General features: G+C 44.0%; 1 protein-coding gene across 4 annotated transcripts in view; it reads left to right on the top strand.

The window, feature by feature from the left end:
- The first annotated feature begins 268 nt into the window (after nt 1-268).
- A1CF (APOBEC1 complementation factor) overlaps nt 269-20,821 on the top strand; it is a 75,442-nt gene continuing 54,889 nt past the window's right edge. For 3 of the 4 annotated variants that reach the window (XM_053206818.1, XM_027049848.2, XM_015079078.3), the window contains exon 1: nt 269-416. The gene's annotated coding sequence lies outside the window, so the exon portion shown is untranslated. The remainder of the gene's footprint in view (nt 417-20,821) is intronic. The other variant, XM_053206819.1, reaches the window with a different exon arrangement.

The raw sequence follows: 20,821 nt of genomic DNA, 5'->3' as shown, positions 1-20,821 counted from the left end.
GACTTAATGTCATTTTGATGCAACAGAAAACAAGGGAGCTAACGTAAATAAAAGCCCCATTATGCACACTGCAGAGATTTCCACTCTTTTCAATACGCAACTCACGAAAACGGCCTCAAAATCATATTCACGCCACTGGTGTTTCGCGCAAAACGTATCTTGATGCTGTGAACAAATGCTCACGGTCGTATTGTCGACTCTGCTGGGCTGCGGTGACCCAATTATCCGGTCAAAGGGCTGCATGGATGCGAGGGACAGGGCGGGTTAAAGTTTAACTCCCAGCAATTGTAAACCAAACCTAAAGCCACTGAACCTTTGGAGTTTGATATGATGATTAGGGCATAACCAGAGTGACACGTTGAACTCGCCATAATCAAGGAAACCTTTTCCGGGTGGGGATCTCTGAAATCGCTCAGGTACGGTGCATGTGTTTTGCTTTTTCTGCTTCGGCTCTGGGAAACTGTGCAGGGTGGCTCCGTGGGAATGCAGTGAGAACAGCTTCTGCCCTCTTCGACCCTAGAGCCTAATTCAGGGTGCTTTCTGGCTGTTTTCATACAAATGGAGCAACCCGAAAACCAAAGAACAGATTGGGACCATCATATGATCTCAGAATGAAATGGCAGCCATCTTCCGCTACTTGGTTTAATCAAATTCTGAAGCTGCAAAGTAGATTCACCGCTTTAGGTTCAAGTGCAGGGCTGATGTGTCGGAGAAGTATATTTAGCAGTAGCCAGACAGCTGGGGGAACTGTGGTTGGCTGTCCTGATCCTAGGAACCCCGGAAACATTAAAAAGAAATGTAATTACAGGAGAAATAGCATTAATATCACCAGCAGATTCTGAGTTCTCTGTGTAGGTCACAATCCCTACTATACTTGAGATTTTGTATGTTCAAGTCTCTCCTTCCCTCTCTCTTATCCTTCACAACCACCGAAAACCAAAATCTAAAACGCGAAACCCCACAGAAAAGAAACCCACACAAAATCACCTTGGTCAATTCTCTCTGTGTCTTTTGCCAGGATCCTACCTCTCACCAGCAGCCGAAGCTATTTGCTTTTCATTCTAGCAAAACGGAAAAAACAAAAAACAAAACAAAAACGGTCATGGAAAATGATTGGCTTTGAGTGTGTTAAACCTCAGCCTTGGGGATAGCCGATTATTAGAGCTTTTCCTTTGGGGATGGTTTGGGCAAGTGCCGCAGCAGATATATTTTCACATGATCATTCTGTTCACCCCAAAAAGATGATTCACAACCAAAATATGATGCGATTTTCTCTAAAGAAAGATGGCAGTCAGAGCACTTACCAGGAATATCCATTCCTACCAGAAATCTCTCAAACTCTGATAGAATTACTCTTGTGCCATGATGGTTAAAATAAATGCGAAGGAGAAATGGGGCTCCAAGTTAAACAGGTGTATTTGCAGTAGGACTTGTCAGATGTGCATTGGGTATCTCCCAGGAGGCGAGGAACAGAACATTTTTGTGCATGGTGCCCGATTAGTGTTTTGCAAAACACACATTGACGGACTCAGCTTTCGTTATGATTTCGAAGCTCCAAAGATGTGTTGGTCTGGTCTGAAGCATCCTTGGTAATATGTGCTGAGGTATAAACAGTAGGAATGTAGATCTGGAGATAAAGAGAGGGCTTACTTGTTGGGGAGCTGAGGCCTTCCCCTGCCAAATACGGGCTAATAGACATGAGTGACTAGATGACTTTTCAGGGCCATCGTCTCCAGAATCATGTTAATACTGCCCATTTGAGACCATTCTCACGTTTTACTGATCCAACTTACTATTTATCAGGTGTAAGGGAAGGGGAAAGAGAATTGTCAAAAAGAAAGGAAAAGAAAGAAAAACAGTGGGCAAATATGAACTGACATGTTGGATAGGGAAACACTGAATAGTTGTTGTTGTTGTTTGTTGTTATTATTATTGAATATTTAGTTAACTATTTTTCAGTGGGCTAATCCCAAGTTGACTCTGTGTTGTCTCAAATACAAAATGTCCTACGCTGTATTCAGTGGATGTTAATAAATGTGGCCCCCCCCAGAAGTAACCCCAATGTCAAGTTGAGGAAAGGTGGTTAGGTTAAAGCAGGTGAATGTTATCACATGAATGTTTGCAGTAATAATAATCGCAGACGTTTGTTAAGCACCATATCGCCCAGTCCACTCCTGTTTATCTACATTATTTTCAGAACAGCCATGGAAGGTAAGACACTATTATAACATTTTACTAATGAGAAAATTGAGCACAGATTAGTTACCTACCAGGCTCGACATCACCCAGTTAGTAAACCATTGTAATTGTACTTGCTGGGGGGCTAGGCATTTACTGCGCGTGTCAACGTATCCGTTTCTGGTGAGCATCTAGGGGTGGGTGGTATTTTGCTTCCTGAGCTTCATCTATAACAGAACATCACTCGGGAACATCTACTGACGTGTCTCAGAAATGGTATTCTTGAGAACACAGATTGAGAAAGAACAAACATTTTCGCAGCCCCTAAACCCGGAACCAGCTGAAACCATCCGAGGGACCTGAGAGCCTAGCAATCTCCCAACAAACGAGACCATGCCTCTCTTCGAGACTTTCCAAATTCATTACAGAAAGAACACCAGACTCTTCCTCTGACAGACTCGCTCGGAAGGCCTGTTCCCAAGCTCCCCTCGCTGTGTGGCCTCGGGCCCACTACTTAACTTCCCTGGGCTCAGAGTCCTCAAGTGTGCAAGGACAGTAGGACCCACCCCGCAGAATTTCGCGAGGGTTTAACAAGATGACATAGCCAAACGGTTCAGGCGCCATCCGGGGCACACGGTAGGAATTCAGCAAAACGCGGTCCTCTTCCCGTGTCTCTGTTTGTAACAACCTCCAGCAAAATTTCCTGAAACTCGCCCCACTTAGCTGCTCTTTGTTTAGACTGTACTGATACGCTTTCGATCGGAAACTGTACACAAACGGTAAAGTTCTGATCAGCCACCAATGGTAACCATGTTCTATCTATTCGGACAAAAAGACAAAAACAAAAAACAAAAAAGGCCCCTCTGTCTTTCTTTTATTCGACACAGACAGCAGCAACGGCAACAGAGCAGAGTATCCTTTTGTTTTAGAGAAGGTTGCTCAAGGAAGCGCTCAGCTAAAAGCCCAGGGCCCTTGGCAGAGAACCCACAGGGCATCCGGTCCCAAGCGGGTGTTCATTTCACCACACGGCCAGTCGATGTGACACGTCGGTTTCGGGAACCGGCTCTTAAAATACTGTCATCCCTCGGCGAGCGGGGTAGGACGCTGGGTACCATTGCACAATCGTTTTCATTACCTTATGTGTCTCTAAGTGACTCAATCCGTTCAAACAAGACGGTATTGATTGACGGAGGGTAAACACCATTTGATCTTACTCACGGAAACAGTAACCAGGCTCCTCTAAAGTGCAGTTCTAACAGCCCCAACCCCCCCGGAAAGCATCCGCAGAAGGAAAAGCGTCACTGTAGGGTCCAGGCGGCTGTAAAATGTCCTGCTGATGGGATCAGGAGAGCTCATTTAATCAGTTTAGCCCATCCAGCCCAGTCCAACGAGGACCTCAGCTTTAAGAACTATGTAGAAGTCTTAATTTAACAAATTAAGGTTTTGTGTGGAGTATTTTTGATTCACCCAAACCGAAAATTTAGAGATCTCCTTTTATAAAAATGGCTGCCTTGACGAAAACTTGCTGGTATCTTGAGTTTGCTAATTTGATGTTTTTTTTTAAGTTTATCTATCTGTTTTGGGGGAGGGGGGCAGGGCAGAGAGGGATTGAGAGAGAGAGAGAGAGAGAAAGAGAGAGAGAGAAAATCTCAACAAGCCTCCCCACCACCAGCGCAGAGCCCGACATGGGGCTTGAACTCACGAACCATGAGATCATGACCTGCGTTAAAATCAAGAGTCGTATGCTCAACCGACTGAGCCACCCTGGCACCCCTTTAATTTGATTTTTTTTAAGATATATAAACTTACTTTTTTTTTCCCTTACACAGATAGGTACCTGGAATTTTATATGTGTAGGTATTAACAATCATATGGAAAGTATTTTCCAGGTTTGTTTATTCCAGTAGGGTTCCATCCCTGGTAATATTAAGAGGAAGGCAAGAATAAGGACTAACTTAACACCCTCCAGTTTGCAAGGTTAGGTATAGGGCTGCGCCCCCGGCAATAACATGGCTAAGAGAATTAGCACACGACAATTTGGCCGCATGGAACAACAGAGTGGCCAAACTGGTTTGCCATTCACTAAACCCCCCCCCTTCAGTGATACAGTGATTCCTCCTCTTCTTCCAGCGGTTAAAAAATGATCATTGTTTTGGGATGCCCAAATGATTCAAAGAACACTTACATGGCAGAATTACCTACTGTAATACCTTATTTCTATAGAATATTCTAGTTTACAAAACACTTTATACAGAAGCATTTGGACTTTTTCTAGTGCCACATCTCTTCACTGTCAATTCAGCATGCCTGCTTTCTTCCAGGTCACCGAGTCATTGCTCATTTTTCCAGTTGTACAGAGTGAGGAGGCTGCAACCTGGCCATCAGAGTTTAGCAGCCGAGCTGGGCTCCCACAGCAGAGGGCAGATTACGTATGGAGGCTTCACCTCCGTACTGGACGTAACTGACCCAGTGCTGAGTTAACTAAGAGCCTAGATGAAACTAGGCAGAAAAGATAAGAATCCCCGTGGAAAGGTGGCACCTGGGTGGCTCAGTCAGTTAGGCGTCTGACTTCGACTCAGGTCCTATCTCATGGTTGTGGGTTCGAGCTCCACGTTGGGCTCTGTGCTGACAGCTCAGTTCTGGAACCTGCTTCGGATTCTGTGTCTCCCTCTCTCTCTCTCTGCCCCTCCTCTGCTTGTGCTCTCCCTCTCTCTCAAAAACAAATAAATAGGGCGCCTGGGTGGCTCAGGCAGTTACGCATCTGACTTCAGCTTAGGTCACGATCTCACAGTTCGTGGGTTTGAAACCCGCATCGGGCTCGGTGCCGACAGCTCCATTCTGGAGCCTGTTGTGGATTCTGTGTCTCCCTCTCTCTCTGCCCCTCCCCCACTCGTGCTCTGGTTCTGTCTCAAAGATAAATAAACACAAAAAAAAGTAAAGAGAATCCCCGTGGAAGGTGAGAGGAATAACAGACACTGGCGGGGCACTGGCAGGACATCATGCATCAAGGTGACTGGTTTTCATCCCCCTCAACTCATCTTCAGCACTCTTCCATCCAGCTTTGATGCTGGGACTGAGTTGACTGCTCATCTTTCTAGCTGGGACCTTCTGCCTGAAGCAGATGGGCTTCTTGGATTTATTTAAACCTAATAGTTTTGATTACTTGCCGTGGAAGTCAGAGAACAGACTCTGATACCATGGAGGGGGGACGTTGGCCCATCCAAGTGACTGTGTCGGGAACCCTCTTTCCTGAAGATCCCCAGCAGTGCCTCCCAAGGTGGGCATTTATGGCCAACCAGTCAGGACCAGCACCCTATCATGATGGTAACAATGATACGAATAATAGCCCTTAGCTCCTGCCATGTGGGCTCCTGCCACATGCCGGGCACATACACTAACTCATTTGACCCTGTGGAATTCTGTGCAATAGGTGCTATTGCTATGTGGTTCGTCCAATAAAGAAGCCAAGGCTTAGGAATGTGGAGAAATGTACCCAAGGCTGCACAAGGCTAAAAAGCAGTGGAGGGGTGCTTGGGGGGCTCAGTCGGTTGAGTGTCTGACTTCGGCTCAGGTCATGATCTCACGGTTCATGGGTTCCAGCCCCAGGTCGGGCTCCACGCTGACAGCTCAGACCCTGGAGCCTGCTTCGGATTCTGTGTCTCCTTCTCTCTCTGTCCCAACCCTGCTTGCTCTCTCTCTCTCTCTCTCTCTCTCTAAAACAAAATAAAAACATTAAAAAAATTAAGTAAAATAAAATAAAATAAAACGAAAAGCGGTGGAAACAGGAGTGAGCTCCAACCGGCCGGCACGGAGTGCTCTGAAAACAGAGCATGAAGGGAGCACCGAGAAGGGCTGAATCTTGGAACTACAACTAAATTTTGGAGGTCCGTTATTGGACAGAGAAAAGCTAAAGGAGTTTCCCAAGGGTAAAAGACGTTTTTCTGTTAGGGTAAGAACCCAAGTGCAGACCCCCAACCCTCAGGCAGGCCCTGCGCCTTATAGGAGCCCTCACTACACCGCCCCTATATTCAGCCTGACTCTCTCCACGAATCCCGGGAGGCAGACTAACAGGCCCCCGTGGCTGGGAGCAAAATGGCCTTCTGAGTCCCACCGTCCTCAACAGGCCCAGACTCCCAGACGGACGCAGCCAGAGACTCAGTTGAAGGAGACCCCTTTCGTGACCTAGTGAGAGGGCCAGGCCCAGACCGCAGAAGAGATGCGCAGGCACGGGCACCAGGAGCACAGCGAGGGGTTTGCAGTACTGCAGGGTAATTGTCCTAATGACATGCCTGCCCGAGGCCCACATTCTGCTTGTGTCTCAAGACGGGCGCCTCCCAGCCGGGGGACACACTCTTCTCCCCAGGGACAGAATAACTGGGCTGCTAGGTCTGTAAATGCTAAGGGAGTCCCATATTTAAACTGACCTAGTTTGGAGCTTTAAATTGAGACCAAATGTTCCCAAATAGCAGGCCCACCAGCCTCAATAGAATTATTCATTTAGGATAATAAGAGTATGTTTCCATAGTAGAATACAAATTACTCGGGATACAGGGTATGAATGATAGGGACACTTGGAGGTGTTCACATTCAGGAACACGTTAGCCTAAAATCACTTAGCAAATTAACTAGCCCAGTAAAGCCTTGCAGGAACGGCCTTTAGGACAAGTAGGTTGTGACGATAGGAAAGGAGACATGTAGGAGAGAAATGGCCAAGGATGGAAGTGTCCTAGGGAACCAGAGGAGAATGTAAGTATTTGTAGGGCAGCTATTTGATCTTTGAGGAAGCATTTGTTTATTAATGTTGAATTATTATTACAGACATTTGAGCATCACACTTACCAGATAGGAATTTCCCCCATGTCTCTCCCTCACTACAGAACAGATACGTAATACAGGGGCATTGACTAGAATTGGAATCTTCCAAGAATTGCTATTACGTGGCCCTTTAGGGTATTTTAAGGTAGGAGAAAAACCTATCCTGTCTAGAAACTCTTATTTTCACTTGCCTTTCAAAACAAGCTGCAAAGCCAACTACTTCCTGTAATAATAATTTAGAACGTCAGTATTTCAAAGGATTCCCCGAAGCACGGTGGTCTAATGGACAGATTCGTGCACGGCATAGAGCAAAGAAGACAGTGGCGCTGCTAAAGCCGGGGGCTGGAGACCCAGAGTGGCTGGGCTTGAATCCCGGCCCCACCATTTCCCAGCAATGTGACCTGCAGCAAATGGTTTAACTTCCCTGTGCCTGTTTCCTCTCCTGTAAAATCACGGTTACCTTGGGGATGAGATCAGAAATTACACGCGAAGTGCTTAGTACGATAGCAAGCAGGTGCGCACAAACCTGGGCTGTGGCATCTATAATAATCATCTCATTCCTGGGTTGATGATGCAGCGGTTTCCTAGAACAAAATGACTAGAGAGAGAGAGAGAGAGAGAGAGAGAGAGAGATGGGCCCTGGGGTCAACCTGTAGAAAGTTATTTAGACCAGAGGTCAGGTGGCTCAGAAATAACTCTCCTCGCCACTGGCCTGTGGAGCAAATTAGGGACAATTTCTCCCTGACACTGTTGCTGCTTCTCCAAGGCAGAGATGTTCTCCATCACGGGCAGGGGCTCCTAATTAAGTCAGTACAAAATGATCTGAAGGAACCTGGCTAATTATCAAGGAAGTGGAATAGAAATGTGGACTTCACACCAGAGTGCGAGCCTCTCGGCCTGTTTTATTTGCATCCTTACAACCAAGAACCCATCAGTGCTCAAAGCCACTCACGACGATGCAGATTGAAGAATAGCGTGGTTATTAATGTGACAAAAATGAAGGCCTGAAAGAAGACAACCTGTTGCCAAATCAGCCACCCCACCCCCCCAGCAAAGGCAGGGCAACAGAGAAAATTATGGGGGCAGGGGCCAAACGGAGCATCGGGACTGGTAAGGAGGGGGTTAGGTATCAGCATCTACTTTAAGAGGAATGGTGGGTTGGGGTGCGTGGGTGGCTCAGTCAGTTGAGCGTTCGACTTCAGCTCGGGTCATGATCTCACAGTTCATGAGTTCGATCCCCGCGTTGGGCTCTGTGCTGACAGCACAGAGCCTGGAGCCCACTTTGAGTTCTGTGTCTCTCCCTCTCTCTCTGCCCCTCCCCTGCCCCTGCTCACACACACACACACTCTTTCTCTCTCTCTCTCTCCCAAAAATAAATAAACATTAAAAAAATTAAAAATAAGTAAAAAATAAAGAGGAATGGTGGGTAGAGGGTCAGGAAGAGGTAATCCCTTGGGATTACTGTGTTACTCTGTCCACCAGGGCTGACTTGTTGACCCCTTGCTTGAGCTCAGCATTCTTCTAGATGCTGTGCTGGACACAAAGAAGTACTATTGTCCCTATCACTTCAAGGGGCCCGTGAAAGGTTTCCCTAGAGCTCCCATCCCAGGCCCCAGATTATTAATCTCTCCCTTCCCCACAGTCTCTCACTTTGCTGGAAAAATGAATACTATTTACTAGGGGGTCCTGAAAGGCAAGAAAGGTATCCTATTTATTTTTCAATTCGCAGACCAAACACATTGCTATGCACATAACAGATTCATAACATTGTCTGTGGAATAAAAGAGGCACCTGACTGGGGAGAGCAAGACAGTAGAAGAGGTAAAGAAAAACATCATGGAACGCCATGTACCAAAGTCTGTGCCATGTACTTGTCCTAGCTTTTTGCCTCACTATAGCTACACGATGAGGTAGGCATCATGATCCCCAATTTCAAAATGAAGAAACTGGGATCTGGTTAAACAACTTGACCAAAGTTTACAAAGCTCTTAAGGGTAGAGCTCCAACATTGGAAACTGAGTTGGTCCAAACCCATGATCCCTTGGTTTGCCGACTATGCCACCCTCCAAGCTGGGAATCGATAATAAACAACAAAGGGCAAAATACTGTGTATTTTGTCATCATGTGGTGAAACTAGAAAGTTAGGACAGAGAGAACAAAGTCTGGAGTAGTCGGAGAGGCTATAGGAAGTTTCCGTTCAGCTCAGTAGATACGTGTGATGAAGTGTCTACTAAGTGTCAGGCTCGGTGCTCGGGCCTGGAGCTGAAAGATGCGTGTCTGTCCATGGGAAGGCTCTGGTTCTCCATCTCTTCATCCTCACTGCCGGCCATAGCTGGACACTTCTTTTTTCCCCACAGGTCCCCAGACTACTCTTTCTGCCTCTAATACATTGTCCGCAACACTGGCGGAATCATCTTCCTAAAGTACACAGGGACCTGTTGGAATTCTTCCATGCCGAATTCATAAGAAGCCCAGAAAACTCCATCGTGCCAGTATTGGTTTCATTCTTGCCTGCCTCACTGGCCGTACCTGTTGTCACTACCAAACCTGATCCCCTCCACGCCACTTGCATTCAACTTTCCAACTACACTCAACTTTCAACATCCCAGCTACACTCAACTTTCAACATTCCAACTATACTCAACTTCTCCACCATCTGTGCTGTTTTCATGTATACCTCTGTCCCCTAGAGTCTCCGTCTCCATTCTTCTCCTGACTCCTAGGCTTCTGGGCTGGTCTGAGTAGAGAGAAGCTATACACTGGAAATATAAAGTTGGGTGCATTTGACAGGTGATGACATAGGTTGATAGAGTTGTAGAATAGGGACCATGGAAAGTCTTTTAGTAGGAAAATGTCATAACAAAATGGTTGAGAACATTAACGAATGCTATGCAGAGGATGTTAGAGTTAGAAAAAAGGCCAGAGGTCAAGGTAAGACAAAATCTAGGTATGAAATGATGGTTGCATACTTGCTAATTAATGGCCATGGGAATTAATTAATCAATCAATTAATTAATTAAGAGACAGAAAAATGTCAGACTTCAGTGGCTGAATAGAAATAAGGACAAAGAACTTAGTACAGACAATTTATACCATGGCATGTAAGTTGCATAAAATCAGAACTTCCATAATCTAATTTTTTGAAAGGAAACATAAGGCTATCTTTCATTACAAGCATCAGATTGCCTCAGGGTTACCGCCATATAGAGCTTTAGATAGTTGGATTTTTGTAAGCTTCACTCAAGCACCAAACATATTTTATTAATCAGTGCTTGGCAGTCATGGTGAGAATTGAATGTTCGACCTAATTGTTCCAAATTGGTCCAAGGAAACCAGATGCAGCAATTAAGTTCAAAAGGACAATCTCAACTAGAAAGAAGAGACATCATAACACGAGTCCAAGAATGAATGAAATATAGTGTTCACAGCTCGTCAGGCCCCTATGATCTGCCGCACAAATAATTGGTCCCAGAGCTATTGAATAAACATCCGCTTTTAGGCTGAAAAACATCTACATCACATGCTGTGATTACCACTTTCCCAATGTGTACATCAACTTAGAAATTAAACATATGGGCAAAGAAATTCTGTTCTTCTAAGGCCACTCTAGAATTTCTAAAGTCTGCCCGTCGTCTTTCCCAGGGATCTTTAAGAGGGTCAGGCATGGTGGGAAGAGTTGGATATCATTACTGAGTGAAGAGGACACAATAGCCATCTGTAGCCTAATCTTACGGTTACCAGAAACGTGACAGCACTGAAACCATATGTGTATGTGCGTTAGCCAGTGTTCTCTGGAGAAACAGAGCTGGTATTCCAATTGGAATTTCAGTGCATATACAAAAGCAGTTTTGTTCTTGTCATTATTCTGGTACCTTAAGATACTAGTACTAGTTACTAGCACCTCTAAGATGTATCTATCTTCCACTTACTTGTAAGTGGTTGACTCGCATGATTATGGAGGCGGAGAAGCCCCAAGCCCTGAAGTTGGCAAGCTGGAGACCCAGGAGAGATGATATGTACTTCCAGTCTGAAAGCCGGCAGGCATGAGGCACAAGAGCCAGGGTTTCAGCTCAAGTCTGAAGTCCAGAAAAGACTGATGTCCCGGGAAGGTGGGGTTCCCTCCCACTTAAGCTTTCTGTTCAATTCTGGTCTTCAACTGATTGGATGAGACCCACCACCAAATGGGGAGGGGCTTTACTCAGTCTACCATTTAAACTTAATCTCAACCAGAAAGACCTTTACAGACACACCCGGAATAATATTTGGCCAAATGTCAGGGCGCCCTATGGCCCCATCCAGTTGACGTGTAAAATCAGCCAATACAGTAGAAACTTAATGGCGTCAAGAGTTCCTATGTTGTCTGATTGCAAAGCTCTCCATTTCTTCCCCCATCACCCCCTCCCTCCTCTTGCACCTGCGATTCCCACCTACTATTCAAGTTTTCTCAGATCATTTTTGGATTGAAAGACTTGTTCATCTCTCAGTCTTCAGCATTACCAACCAGAGGTCATGTTGGAAGATCACTCTCTGAGTTTCTGATATTCTCATCCAAGCTGAGCCAAGGCTGAAAGATTTGTAAAGAAGTGGTGGGCCCATGGGGCACCTGGGGGGCTCAGTCGGTTACGCATCTGCCTTCAGCTCAGGTCATGATCTCGCGGTCTGTGGGTTTGAGCCCGGCATCGGGCTCTGTGCTGACAGCTCAGAGCCTGGAGCCTGCTTCGGATTCTGTGTCTCCCTCTCTCTCTCTCTGCCCCTCCCCCACTCGTTCTCTCTCTCCCTCTCTGTCTCTCTGTCTCTCTCTCTCTATAAAATAAATAAAAAACAATAAAACAAAATGATGGGGTCAGAGTCAGTTACAAAAGGAAAGGGGCGTACAGAGAAGTCTCCTGTGCGATGGCACACTACCGACACTGGCAGCCAGGAGTTGAGTCACACTTGTGTGTATGTACACACCCATGTCTACACACACACATTTGTGCATTCATACACGTACACCCATATAACGGCATGCACTCAGAGGGAGTTTGGGTTTGTCTCGGCCAGGAAGACTGTGAAAGGAAGCAGGGAACTAGGCGCAAGGCAAATGGCAAGGAGGAACAAAGAACCTAAGAAGCAACTGGCGTGTGTGGGAGAAGCACAGAATAGATACTCTGGACTTGCCCTGGAACACGACCAGGAAAGTAGACTTAGGGCCAGGTTACAGCAGGCACAGAAGTCAGGCTGGGGGAATGGATTCCTCCTCTGTAGTCTGCGACGAGGCCAATGAGGGCTTTTGAGCAGGAGAATATTGCAAGGGATCTTTCAAGAAGACTGAGGCAGCCAGAAAGAGGCGGGGCCTCGTGCATTGTACACCGTGAGCTCAGGTTGAGTCCAGTAACGGAACAAGGGGTGGGAGATGAGGGGAGGAGTACAAGACGAGCAACAGGTGAGAATATACATGTACTCAAGGCAGGAAAAAAGCCAAGATCAGACTTCCTGTTCCAGAGAAAGAGGCTTTCAGGGTATCAGCAGGAGTGATTCTGGACCTGCAGAGGGGGTTCCCCTGTTACTCTGGCTCAGCGCCTCCCTCCTCTGGTCTCCTCCCAGCCTCTTTCCTCATTGCCCACTCTCCATCCGTTCGGTCTCACTTCTGCTTCCTCTCCACATGCGAGGCACAGTGGGAATATAAGTACCTCATTGGCCAGTCCTCATGGAAACAGTTGAAAGCAAACCACTTGAGCCAGAATCTAGTAAGAACATAGTTTGGGGGAGGGGGGCATTTCAAAGGTTTTATTTCTAAATACTAGCTTAGGAAAAGATTTATTCATCAGAAAGGATGCAAATGTCAGTAATTATTAGAGAAAATTTGGAACCATCCCCCTTTTTTCTCCTATGATCTACTCTCTACCTTTCTTTTATAGGCTTTTTCTTCTCTTTAATACAATTGTCTTAATGTGACGTCTATCCCGTCTATTTGCCAGGTGGGGTAAATTCCATTGCTGCCCATGTTTTTGTTTTGACATTTAACATGGATGGACTAGAGCTTAATGCAACAGTTTCAAACTCAGCGGCCAATCAGTGTCACTTTGGAGGCTTACATCATCCCATTTCCGGGGCCCCGCTCCAGACCGAGTGAATCTGGTCCCTCCAGGGTGGGGAGGATGCATCCCAGGTACACGTGATTATAACGTCAAGCCAGAGGCAGGGAGTCCTTCTGTCCCTCCCCCAGCATGCCTTCTCTGTTGTCAGCTCAACCTGGCTAGAGCAATTCTCAAATGACTTTCTCTGGGCCAGTTTGGAGTATGTTGTATCGTGGTACAATAGTTTAAGTCTGGGGCCCTCCTTCTCAAGTCACGATGAAGGAATTCATTCAAACCAGACACTTCCTCTGAGAAGATTACAGAGAAGCTGTTTCTCAGAGCATGATAAAAAATTGAGGAGGGCGAGATTTAAGGGAGCAAATAGGACTCGCTAAAATTCAGGGAAGTTGCAGTTCAATCTCAAAGTCCTATTTTGACAAAACATGCATAGTTTAATGCTTCCTCACCTGCATTTCCTTGTGTAATTTACAGTTTCAGGCTAAATCCCGGGGATTTAATGGCTTCTTGTTGGTATTTGAAGGGCATCATAAGCAAAGAAATGGGTAATGTGTTTTCAAGCAGTTCAAATGTACCTCTATTATATCTCCTTAAGAATATGCTTTAAAAAAAAAAACAACAAAACAGGAGGTGTTTCCATTGGAGCACAAATTATGCAATTTCAAATGCACTTTTTAAGTGAAAATATATTGTCTATGTGAAATTACTTTTCCCTCAAACAAAACAAAAAAGAATATCTAGATGTCAGGACCGGTGTTGCAAGAATGATCATCTGTGGACCAGATGGACACGCTTCACTTTCCCAAGAGTTTGGGGAACTTGTTCTTCTCAACTGAGATTGTGTCTGATTCCTGGTTTTGAATTAGTGCTTAAAAAAATAAAAAGAAGTGGGGCACCTGGGCGGCCCAGTCGGTTAAGCATCTGACTCTTGGTTTTGGCTCTGCTCATGGTCTCGCGGTTACTGAGTTTGAGACCTGCATCAGGTTCCATACTGACAGTGTGGAGCCTGCTTAGGATTCTCTCTCTTGCTCTCTCTCTGCCCCTCCCCTGTTCTCTCTCTCTCTCAAAAATAAAAAACTTTTAAAAAAACTGAAATAAAACATACCTTCTCACCCCATGCATATTTATAATGCTGAAATTCAGTCCAGGTGTGTATGTGTATAGATACATATGTATATACATATCTGTATAGACAAGGAACACACATAAATCACAATATAATCATTTGACTATTGTACATCTCCTTATTGATTTTCTCTGATAATTTTAAATCACTCGTTCCAACTGAACTTTCTCTAGTATCGTTTCATTTTCCCCATAAGTATTTTTACGACAGTACAATTTCCCCTGTATCTTAGGTTTTGCAGTTTTAAGTTACTCTATGTAGTGTTTCAAATGACTCCAAATAAGTTGATGGATAGATTTAAACATCAACAAACAATCATCAAAGTATCAGCTGGCCCGAAGCATCTTTGCAAAAATAACTGTCTCTTGACAAAGTAGCCTCCACCAGCACTGCCTCTCTACAGCTGTTAACACCTTGTCTTAAAAGCAGGATGTACCTGGGGTGCCTGGGGGGCTCAGTCGGTTGAGCATCTGACTCTTGATTTCGGCTCAGGTCTTTATCTCACAGTTTGTGGGATCACAAACCCATGCCGGGTCTGTGCTGACAGTGTGAGCCTGCTTGGGATCCTCTCTCTCTGCCCCTGCCCTGCTTACTTTCTATCCCTCTCTCTCTCAAAATAAATAAATAAAAACATTAAAAAAAAAAAAAAAGTAGGATGTACCTTCCAGGTGGAATCAGCAGTTTCTTTGGCCAGGGTTGTCACCAAAGAAGGAGAGAGAACAAAATAAAGGGATTAAAGAGAGAGTAAGGGATAGGAAAAGGAAAAGAGGATGCAGGTGGACATTTGAAGATGGAGACAGAGGGACAGAGAGGAGACCCTGCTCCCAAAATAGTTGTACTTGTGTCTGTTAACCATCGCCGGGCTACGTCAGACATGTGGCTCATAGCCGACTCCCTCTGGCGGTCTACAACCCAGAAGAGTAAAGGTCAATGGGAAGAAGGAACCCACACTTTAAGAAGGGAAATTAACATGGAATTCAAGTCACATCCTGCAAAGTGATACATCACCTCGTCATCTATGAAGGCTCCACGTTCTGCCCAGAAGCGTGAGGAATAAGGCTTCGGGGCAGGTATGTGTGACCAAGGGCATAGCAGAGAGCTGGCAATGACCATGTATCCATTTTGGACCATGTCCAAAGGAGATCGGATCCTGCATGCATCCAAGTGAATCATCACACAGTCTACCCACAGCACTACTTAGATGATAAAAGCTCCTTTTCTTTTCAGCAAACAGGCCAAGTTACCCTGGTGCTTTAGGTGACCAAAACCATCTGTCCCTGTGGAAGCGGAAGAAGACACAACCCCACAGTATCTGCCTCATCAGTTGCATTGTGGTGTCACCAGGTTTCTTACAAAGACTCTTAAGGAGAAGCTGGAGAGGTTTTATAATCTCCCTCCTCCTTCTGCACCATTCACCTATTTTTTTTAAGGTGAATATAGTGATAAAGAGCCCAGACTCTGGCCCCAGAATATTCAAATGATGGGTCTGTCCCTTGTCACCTGGGTGACCTCAGATACATTAACCGATCTCTCTAACTTGGTTTATTACCCGTCATAGGAATGATACTACCTACCCCACTGAGTTTTTATGAGCAGTAAATGAATTCGGTTTAAAGTTTTTGAAACATAGAAATGCTCGATACATGTTAGCTCTATTCATTATTTAAAATCTTTTCAAATTTTGCAACATAATAGGCAAAAACAAGGTATCTTGTGTTTTTGTCTTAACTTTTTCGTTCTGATGAGTATTTAAATAAGTTTACAAATGATTTTTCTTTTTTCTGTGAATTAACTGCTCCTGCCCTTTGCTCATTTGCCCACTGATGCGGGACTCTCTTTATTATTGAACTAAAAGCACTCTTTGTATATTAAAGATACTGATTCTCAGTCTATTGTATAAAAATAGCAATCATTTTCTTCCTGTCTATGGCTTTTTAACTTTCTCGTACCGTTACAGATATTTGTAATTTTTACATAGCCAAATCTGTTAGTCTTTTCATTTATGGCTGTTGATATGCCTGATTCAGAAGCCCTTCTGCATCACAAGAGTATAAAAATGTTCCATCTTGTCGTCTAGTAGTTATACAGTGCTTTTAAAGGTTTTTTCATTAATCCACTTAAAATTTGGCTATATGCTGTTAGTTGGTAAGCCAACTTTACTTTTTTCTCCAAGTGTCTACGATCTAGCCTTTGAAGTAACACCTAGTGGCAAATTCAAATATAAACAAAACCAAAGGTCTAGACTTTTTTTCTGCCACTCCATTCATCCACTTGTCTATTCATGTGCCCCTTTTAATTTTAACCATTAATTAAGGCTGGTTCCCAGGAATACTATACATTTAGTACATGTTGTGGTACTTCCTGAATGGTTTTCCTGCCCGATCAATGCTAGACTCAATGTGGCATATTTAAAAATAATTTTATTGGGTCTTAAATTGGTATTGCACTACATTAATAATTTGGGGAGAATGGATATCTTTCGAGAATAACACTTTTGTGTGTCCAGGCGTTAGATCCTTCAATGTAATTTTGTCATTTTCTTCATAACGATTGTGGATAGTCCACATTATATTTTTACAAATTTTGTTTATATGGTACAGATTCTCTCATTTCACTTGCCATCTCTGCTTCATTGAGGAACTCGTTTTTGTAACTGTTCTTGTAGTATGCCTTTGTTCTAACCACCCTGCATAGTCGATTCACTTACTTTTGATGAGGGTGAGTGATTGCGGTGTTTCGCTATTCTGTACGTTTCTCGTGCTCTCCATCAACTTAAGTATGTTTTATTCTACCGCTAACTTGAAGAGTTGGGTCATTTTTCTAAACCAATAGTGGATGTTGAATTTAAGGGAGTGCTAGTTTTACATTTACTGGGATGATCCCGTTTTTTTCTTCATCACTGATGTGGATCAAACTAATAAGAATCCCTGAAGTTGAACAGTCTTTGTGTTTTTGTAAGAAATCCATTGTGTCTATGGTGTATTAGTATTTTGATGCTCTGCTGTTTGTAGTCCGTGTTTAGATTTATACGTGATGTTGGGGTCGAGAGCTTTCTATTTTGTGATATCTCCGTCTGGCTTTGTATCAGAGATATGAAATTATTGATGGATTTAGTATCAGTTTTGCATTATTTTCTGTTTTATAAGGCTTTATATAGTCAAGGAATTACTTGTTTCTTAAATGAGTTCTAAAACTTGCCCAAGAAAACCATCTGGATCTTGTGTTATTTAGGAGGAAGACGGTGAACTTTTTCATTACAGCGTGTGGTTATCAGCCTATTCAAATTTTTATTTTACCCTTGAGTTTACTAGGTAATTGGCTACTTTACCATATTTGTCAGTGTATTGATAAAAACATTTTCTTCTTTAAAAGTCTCTCTGCCTGTGATTCTATTCATTTTTCCCTCCTGTTTTTAAAATATGGTTCTCCCTTTCACTTCATCAAGGTTGGCCAGACGTGCTAATTTACCAACCTTTTCGATGAGCTCTTACATTTATCAAGTCTACAGATTTTTCTGTCTCACTGACTTCCTTTTACTTGGATTCCTTCTGATTTCATAAAGTCTACTTCGTTCTTTCTCTGGTCTCTTTAGTTGGACGCTTGTAGTAATTTCCAGTATTTTTTTTCTAAATAATGATCACCAGTTTCCTCAGAATAGAATCTTGACTGCATCTTTATTTTTGATGATTTGTTTCCATTGACCTTCATTTATTAGTGTCATTTATTTTTTAATTATTAGAGTAAGAGCTATATATTGTAGAAAGTTAAAAATAGTCAAATGAGAATGTTAAACCAATCTGTTAACCTACTACCCCAGCATAACCTTTTATAATTCCTTATGAATATGAAAGTTAGCACAAATGAAATCAGACTACACCTGCTGTTTTGTAGACTACTCAATTCTATTTCACAAATATCTGTCTAAAGTAAATATTGTACTAGAATATCAGTTTTATTAGCTGCACTGCACTATTTATTCAAATATTTCTTAATCACTGATATTTAAGTTGTGTCAAATTTTCATTATAACACTAACAAGCTATATGACCGACCACACACACACACACACACACACACACACACACTGAATACCTTAAGGATTTTTCCTACTGAGAAGTGAAGATAAACACATGAAATAAGTAGATCAATTATTGGGACACCTGGGTGGCTCATCAGTTAAGCATCCGACTTCAGCTCAGGTCATGATCTTGTGGTCCATGAGTTCAAGCCCCATGTCGGGCTCCATGCTGACAGCTCAGAGCCTGGAGCTTGCTTCGGATTCTGTGTCTCCCTCTCTCTGTGCCCCTCCACAACTTGTGCTCTCTCTCTCTCTCACTGTCTCAAGTAAACACTAAAAAAAAAAAAGATCAACTACGAAAGCAACATGAAAGAGGTCAAGATAACACATTCAATACTGCATTCTCTTTACCTTGGACAATTTCTAGAGGGAGACTAGCCATGCAGAGGACCACAGATGATGCTGAGATAAGTCACCCAGAGCAGCAGAGAAGGAACGAGAAGGAAATATTCAGTGAGCATTTCCTGTATCCCCAGCAGGCTACTAGGTGCTCCATATCTGATCTCTGAGATGTTTAAGCCTTTGCTAAAAGACAACTTTTAACTTCAAGTTAGGTATCCGTGCTCCTGCTCTTAGAACAGGAACCAGGGCCTTAGAAAAGTTAAAATCATTGGTGGCAGGACAGCAATTGCCATGCAAGCTTGTCTTTCTCTGAAGACGTGTAACCTAATACATGAGGAGGACTTTTTCGATAATTCTAAGCTAATGTATCTATTATGAACAACTTTTCTTTTTCTCTACTTTAAGCCTTGCCTCAGCCCAAATTGGCCAGGCCCAAATTAACGCATGATTCGTTACTAATGCCTTAATAACCTAGAAGGGGCTCTGGTTTAATTTTTTAGCTGCTTTTTATTTTTATTGATTCTTAAAAATAAGACACCACATCTTGGGACTTGGCGGGATGTTTTTATGGCTACATTTTGGAATTTGACATATGCGCGTTCTCTATTAATTTTGCTCTGGTTTGGGATGCGTGGCCGACTAACGAGCTCTCACCTGAATCCACTTCCCAGTAAACCTAAGACCGATTGTAAGTATTTCCAAGGAGAATATGAGAACTAGTTTCTGTTTCGTTATCAAGTAATGCACGGTAACCTTAACGTAGCGTCATTAAGCAAATACATCAACTTTGGTCATCCGTCCGGCACAAACCATTTCGATACAGTCTGGGACTCCTTCTGTGTAAAATTCCCAGGAGATACTGAATGGCTGAAACTCACGATAAAACCGCGTGTCCAACTTGCATGCTGCGTAAGGGTCACGTCCAGCCTACGAAATGCGACCCGGGTGCACAACCAAACGCTGGGGAGGCCTGGCGGGTCTGGAGAAGTCCCAGGGGAACCCACTGGCAGGAAATGCACACGGGGCACGTTGCTCGCCCAGATCCCAAAGAACACCTCTGACTGACTCTGCTTACCAGGTCAGAAAGCGTCTGTCCTTCCACACAGTGTCCTTCTTCCTCCTCTTTGGAAAAAGTCCATGACATGCGTCCAGAAACTAGACCACTACCCAAACTACTCCATTTCCTGAGTAAACCGTCTAGCATAGTGCCTGGAGTGAAGCAGATATGACGTTCATACCTGTTGCCCTTTTGGTTGAAATGGAGGATAATGACTTCATTTAGTTTGCAAACCAAGAAACCCACTCACTTCAACCCCTGTCTTTATCCTTGCTCTCCATTTTGTTCTTCTCGGCCTCTTACTACCCCTACCGCGGCTGCTTTTGCCTTTCCAAGCTACTCTTCCCGCACGCTCAGCGCACTCTCCACCATGCACTTCTTACCTTTGTCTTGCCTAACTTACTATTTCAAAAAACAAATTTGTTTTCCCCCTTTCTCTGTTGCCATAGCTGCCAACTCATGTTCCAAGAGGGTGCTTACCTCCAACACTGCGGGACCTTTGGGCGCATCGGACAACTGTCACCTCAAATCCCTTCATGCTTTTTCCTTCCACAATTTGGTTCTCTATGTGAGTCTGATTGACATGTTCAATCTTTACAGAGGCTTTTCTTCTTGAGAGATGAGGGTTATATAGAAAGGGCAGCCTGCTGTGTATGCCCCTCACAGCTGTAGATGCAGAAAAGTCAGATTTTGCTTCCCAACCTGCTTCTCTCATGCCTCTTTCTCCTTATCTTTGTCTCCTTGCCACCTTCCCTGAGCCAGGACCCACTGGCACCTGAGGCCACCAGGGTCAAGAGCCAGGGACAGCAAGCTCTGACTTTGCCCAATGGTGCACTCTGGAAATTTCTATTGAAAAATCTCAACCAAGTGAGGAGGGGAGGTGTTCATTCCAATCAACCTGTGACTTTTGGGAAGGCAGAAATCTTGAACCCTCGATAACTTCTAGGCCCTTCTTGTCTGGATCAAATCGTCACCAATATTGCAAATATAAAACCAGAAAGGCATTGAAAAGAAGAAAAGTGAATTGAAATGTCAACTCTGTTTTTCAATCCCTTTGTACTCTTCTTCGGTTTTACTCTTCTGGTCTCTCTCCCAAAGATGATAACATGTTCATAAATGCAGTGAAAACACTGACATCAATTTCTCAC

This window comes from Acinonyx jubatus, chromosome D2, assembly GCF_027475565.1.
Source record: "Acinonyx jubatus isolate Ajub_Pintada_27869175 chromosome D2, VMU_Ajub_asm_v1.0, whole genome shotgun sequence".
Taxonomy (NCBI): domain Eukaryota; kingdom Metazoa; phylum Chordata; class Mammalia; order Carnivora; family Felidae; genus Acinonyx; species Acinonyx jubatus.
Note: the sequence above shows the minus strand (reverse complement) of the source record. Positions and strands in the feature narration are given on the sequence as shown.